The 6,500-nt window shown below is 42.1% G+C and overlaps 1 long non-coding RNA gene across 1 annotated transcript; it reads right to left on the bottom strand.

The window, feature by feature from the left end:
* Positions 1–1,917: 1,917 nt before the first annotated feature.
* On the bottom strand, positions 1,918–6,018 carry LOC309533661. Its single transcript, XR_014220392.1, has 3 exons — positions 5,453–6,018; positions 3,298–3,504; positions 1,918–2,298 (listed from the first exon to the last, which is right to left on the bottom strand). It is a non-coding gene; the product is annotated as an uncharacterized lncRNA (long non-coding RNA).
* Positions 6,019–6,500: the final 482 nt, after the last annotated feature.

Consider the following 6,500-nt stretch of genomic DNA (forward strand, 5'->3'; position numbering starts at 1 on the left):
ATTATCCCTGGCCATTGCTTCCTGGGACTGATGGGAATTGAAGTTCAGCTTAGCAGGCTCTCCACAGCCTCTGCCCTCAACCCTTTCCCAACCTTCATGCTTTCTAGAACAAACAAGCAAGAAGCCATGCAGCCATGGCTCCCTGCAAGTGAACTGAATCTCTCTAAAAGAGATTTTATAGCTTGCATATATGCTAACCCAAAGAGTGCATGATCCTTCTTGTAAGGAAACCAAGTTATCTCTTTTTAAGTTGTTTGGAACCTTTTTTCATATTTGTTTTACTGCCAGCAGATGGAGACTCGTTTGCTGTAACTTCTGGAAAAAAATCACTTATTTGGAAAGCTAAATGTCTGTGATTTATTCTAGCCTAAGTATTTCCATGGAGAATATTTGTTTAAGGTGGATGATGGCAGATATAAAATCTAAGCAAATTTTGATATGCTTGGATGAATTGCCATTGGAGAGTAGGAATCTCTCTTCCAAATGTGTCTCTCCAACAGAAAGCAGATGATCTCATAAAATTTCTGCACCCAGTTGAACATGCAGAATGTACTAACTTGGAGGTTTGCTAACATAAAGGTCACACTGAACAAATTAATATAACATTTTACAGTGGTACCTCGGGTTAAGAACTTAATTCGTTCTGGAGGTCCGTTCTTAACCTGAAACGGTTCTTAACCTGAGGTACCACTTTAGCTAATGAGGCCTCCTGCCACCGCCGCACCGCCACTGCACGATTTCTGTTCTCATCCTGAGGCAAGGTAATATTTCTGGGTTAGCGGAGTCTGTAACCTGAAGCGTCTGTAACCCGAGGTACCACTGTTTTGCCAAATATATGGCTCCCCAAGAGATTCTGTTGAATCTCCTCTCTCAGCTCCGCTACACGAACCCCCAAGAATCACCTCTCAACTCTCATCCCTTTGTTTGCTGTAAGAAAGTGCCTCTACATTACAGCAATCATTGCAGCAATCACTACACAAGGAGACTGAGCAATATCTCAGATGCCAGCGCTCTTCTGGCGTGAAGCACAGGCCAACTTTGAAGCTGTGGTGTTATGAAAGGAAAGAAAACTCATTTCAAAGAGCATTATCTGAAGCACTACAATAGCAGCTATGTAACTGCATATTGTAGGATGTAGTGAGTGAATTGTGCAACAATTAAAAATATTGTTAAAATTTGCTCACTTGCCGTATGTGTTTGGATTCTCTACTGGCTGAAGGTAGATAAATAATAGTTGGCACTATCTGTACAGCAACATTACTTCCTGCTTAAGAAGGTGGCAGTGGGAAAACATGGTGGGAGAGATAAGGTAATAGAAAATAAACCAGAGGTGGTGACTTTGGATGACATTTCGCTCAGCAAACGAGACTGCTTGGCTTGCTGTGCTGCAGCTTAATACGATTTCTTGCAATGATTCTGGAATATAAAATGTAGCCACGTCTGCTAAGATCCCATTGTGATAACCTTAATTAAAAATACATTGTAATCATACATCACAGAGATGCATGCTCATAAGAGAATTTAATCCAAAGCTACCTGCAACCTTTCCAGCTGAGATCACCAACCATCAAAAGTGTGCTTTCAAAATTGGACCGCAGTCTACCGTGTGTGATAATTGACAGAATCATTCCCCCCCCAACTCTCTCCTGCTCCTTCATTTTTCTGCCTGTGCATCAAATCAAGAAATGTAATGGGTGCTCTCTGACCCCAGAACAGGGGCTCTCATGCTAGCAAATGGGTGAATTTTAACAGTGCACAACAGAGGAATCTGGTGCAAAAGTTGTGCTAGCAGACATTTGTGGCGTAACAGATGGTGCACTCTGTTGTGCAACAAAGTCACAACGACCTGCCTATTAGTGTTCTTGCACAATGTTCCACTGATAAAGCATTTTGCCACTGGAACAAGTTTTCTGCTAAGTGACTTCAGCTTGGTGCTATATTGGATAGAACCCATGGGGGAAGGGTTGTAATTTTTATTTCCCCATCGGTTAATGGTCCTCACAAGCTGAAATACGATGTTATAGTCTCACAAGCTTCACTTTGGAAATGATTATGTCAGATACGGTGTTCTCAAACTTTCTTCTCAGACTTGATCATTTCCTCTTCCTCAAGGGAAGAGAAGCAAAATTTCCTCAAGCTTCACCAAGATCAAGAACTTAGAAAAGAATGACATCTCAGTTCTTATATTCTGCTAATACTCGGGAACAATCAGATCCAAATACATAGAATCAGGGCTTCACAATAGTTAATCAGCATGTTCCAATATGAATGTGAATGAATGAAACAAGTGAAGTGTCTCTGAAAAACAAAAGGTCTCTTAGTCTAGTGGGCTTGAACTGTTTCAAAGGTCAGGGTCAGGGATTATGTTCCTCCACATAAATGATAGCATAAAGATACTTCCACATGGAAAACTAGAATGTCAAACTAGTCTAGAACCCTTCTCTCTAACATTGGTTTTATTTGGTGCAGGGGCATTTTGTATGGAGAAGCATTTTATCACATGACATTCCCACCCACTGAATTTGAAGTGGTATACACCTGAAACAAGGGATGCGGGTGGCACTGTGGTCTAAACCACAGAGCCTAGGGCTTGCTGATCAGAAGGTCAGCAGTTCAAATCCCTGCGACGGGGTGAGCTCCCGTTGTTCGGTCCCTGCTCCTGCCAACCTAGCAGTTCAAAAGCACGTCAAAGTGCAAGTTGATACATAGGTATCGCTCCAGCAGGAAGGTAAATGGCATTTCTGTGCGCTGCTCTGGTTTGCCAGAAGCGGCTTAGTCATGCTGGCCATATGACCTGGAAAAACTGTCTGCGGACAAACGCCAGCTAACTCGGCCAGTAAAGCGAGATGAGCACGCAACCCCAGAGTCGTCCGCGACTGGACCTAATGGTCAGGGGTACCTTTACCTTTACACCTGAAACAGGTTGACTACTTCAGCGAGAACCCAGACACACAGCAGTACTGGACAGCACTGCAGTATTTGGAATAGTTTTCTGGGAGAAAAAGGTCAGGAGGTACAAAATTTGTACTTTCTTCTAGTACCTCTCAATATTTCAAAGAGAGACTTGTTTCATTCTTCGAGAGCCATAACTATGGTTCACCCAGAAACTAATGCCCCTCACAAGCATGGTCTCTCTGTGTGTCAATTTGCACTGTTAATCCATGCCTTTGACTGAGAGCAAAGGTAGCCAGATGTTGTAGGCATACAGCTCTCATCATCCCAGACCATTGGCCATGCTGGTTGCGGCTGATGGGAGTTACAATCCAACACCACTTCAAAAATAAAAAAGGCAGTTACCTCGTTGCTGTCTGGGAGTGGGAATGAACACAAGAGATGGTACCCAGATTCCTAATCAAATCAAATCATGTGGAAGTGTTCAGTGAAGAATTGCCTGCTCTCTGTGCCACCTGGTGTTTCAGGAGGAGTGGTGATTGAGAAACAGAATGTTCTGTGAATGGGAAAGGATAGGCCAGGATCTCAGCAGCTCTACCTTCACACTTGGAGCTTGGCGGGTGAATGATAAAGGAGAGGGGAAATGGAGAAAGGAGTAGATTACCCAGTTGCCTTCCCATACTTTCACTTTCTCGCACATTTCTGTTTCCTAAGTTCCCTCTAGAACCCTTTTTCCTCTGTGGGAAGTGTAGAATCCCACCCAGCAAAATTACGGTAGTTATTCCATTGGACGAAGTCTTCTGTGTTTGTCTCCCCAAAATAAAATTAAAAATACTATTATAGATTCAGCTGTTCCTTAATAGTTCTAGTCTGGTTTCTACTATGACAAGACACAATTCCTCCGAAAAAAATCCCATGTTACAATCTTGTTTCATACTCATATTTATTCCTCTTACTGCATTTACTTCTACTGCGGCATGTGTTTCTATTGCTATGATTCTTTAGCAAATCAATACTGACAGGAGATGAAGTGAATTTCACCCCCCCCTTCCTATTAGCAGCTTTGCAGACAACCAGCTATGTTTCAGAGGTGTTCCTAGGTAAGCTGGAGGTGTATTAAACGAACAAGTTAAATGTTTTCAACATCAGGTCTCTCACATTCTAAATATTTTTTAAAAAATTTATATTCTCTTAAAACATCCCCAATTGCTTCCATTTACGTTAAGTGCCTAATGCAGGGGTTCACAACCTGCAGCCATCTGACTAATTCCATGCAACCCTTGGTCTAAACTGCAAGTAAACTATCAGTTCAGACCTCTGGAAAGAGTGATATGTCTATCTCCTGGCAGTATGCTGAGTGGGGGTGAATGGGGGTGAAGAGAAAGAGAGAAAACAGGGTGGCCTAGAGGGAAGAGGAGTGGCTCTGCCTACCAATGGCTTCAGTCCTATCCACGACCAATATTCAGCCCTTATGGGGGGGGGGATTGTCTAGCCATATCTCAATTAAAGGTAAAGGTAAAGGTACCCCTGCCCGTACGGGCCAGTCTTGCCAGACTCTAGGGTTGTGCGCCCATCTCACTCAAGAGGCCGGGGGCCAGCGCTGTCCGAAGACACTTCCGGGTCACGTGGCCAGCGTGACATCGCTGCTCTGGCGAACCAGAGCCGCACACGGAAACGCCGTTTACCTTCCCGCTTGTAAGCGGTCCCTATTTATCTACTTGCACCCGGGGGTGCTTTCGAACTGCTAGGTTGGCAGGCGCTGGGACCGAACGACGGGAGCGCACCCTGCCGCAGGGATTAGAACCGCCGACCTTTCGATCGGCAAGCCCTAGGCGCTGAGGCTTTTACCCACAGCGCCACCTGCGTCCCCTGATATCTCAATTACTAAGCTTCAATTGACTACAGTACTTAAAACAGTGAGTCATTACTACTCATGAAATTTTCTGAAATTGCACATATTTTCAGTATGGTAGTCAAAACTTATTGCAGAGTTGTGCAATGTGCAAGCTAGTAGGAATAATAATAATAATAATAATAATAATAATAATAATAATAATAATATCAATCTGCAGGTATAAAGTATACTTTGAGTTCCAAGTTTATATCTTGCCATCCCTTAATAATAATTATTGTTATGATGCATTTTTCTGGTGATCGATTTTTAAATGCAAAAATCATCATTACATGGGGTTCAAACACATCCGTGAAAAACCCCTCCCTCCCACTCGTTCACATTTTTCACACCCATTGTTGCCCTGATCTGCTGCTACCTTGCTACCATTTTTTATGTGAAAGCGCATTGTTTACACTCTTTTTTTTATATCAGCTCTTTTACTATGTAATAATCTGTATGGTGATGCACCATAAAATATGACTTTTAAATATCTGTGAGTTTTTAATTGCCTTCTGTACCTTTTGAATGCCCCACCCAAATTACCCCAGATTTGCAAAATCTGCCCCACACTCCAGTTTGATTCAGAAAAAGTCATAATATGGCACCATCCATGTATGTGGCATTTTGCAGAGTCCTATAAGCTTCTCTTCCAAATCAGGTTATTACCTAATTGCATTATTTACTGCTGCACCTGGGTATAATTTCAGTGGCTCCACCTTCTGGCTTAGTTAAAATCTGAAATAAGAGAAAGGACTGCTACTATGTTGAAACATCATGATCATTATTTTGTTTATCAGACTTCTTCCTTCCTTTTGTATTTTTCTTTCCTACTTTTCATGTCAGGGCCAGGCAGTCCAATCTTATGTGTGTCTATTCAATTAGTAAGTCAGTTAAGTGTGTGAGGGATTGTGGTGCAGCTGACTTTCATGGTTTATCAGCCTAATTGCTCTATCCCTACCCTGCTAGCTATGCTCAAAATTTTCTCCTAGTTATCACATGGCTTGCAACTCTAGGAGTATCTTGGGCTTTAAACCACAGCTACTTTTGGGTTTCTGATCACCCTCTTTAACTGCTGTTTCTTTCAGGTCTCTTAGTGATTCATCTTTCCTTGTGTCTGCTTTTATCTGCTGCATTTGTGTTAGCTAATGGAAATGCCTGGGCAATTAAATCTGCATAGGCTTTTGTTTCACTTTCTAAGGCCTTTTCTGACTTCACATGGCAAATTACTGCTCTAGACTATGGTAATGCCACTGCGGTATACATAAATTTATTTAGCGCATGTTGCAACCCAATTCTACAATTGCAGCTTATTCTTAACTTGCCGTTTGTTCATTGCCTTTGTAAAAAATGGGTTGTGGTCTATTGCCACAATCGCCATCTAGCCTTATATATTAACTACGAACATTTATTTGCCACTGCTATGTTAAGGGCACCAGCCTTTTCTGTGATGGTGCATGGGTTGAAATCTTTATGGATGCACCTGAAGTATAAAATTTTATTATGGCTTTTGCATTAGCTTCTCTTTTAAGGCATTCCTGCCTTCTTGAACTGTGTTCGAATTCATTTTATTTTTAATCAACTTTCCTGAACAGTACCATCTAGGCTGTTGTTTTCATGGTGATGTGATTTCACAGTGTAACGGAGGATGAGATCAAATATGACAAAGGGCAGTATACAAGCATATAGGTTGATAAATTACCGGTATATTTGCTCA

The sequence above is a fragment of the Podarcis vaucheri genome (genome assembly GCF_965113315.1).
Source record: "Podarcis vaucheri genome assembly, chromosome: 5".
NCBI lineage: Eukaryota > Metazoa > Chordata > Lepidosauria > Squamata > Lacertidae > Podarcis > Podarcis vaucheri.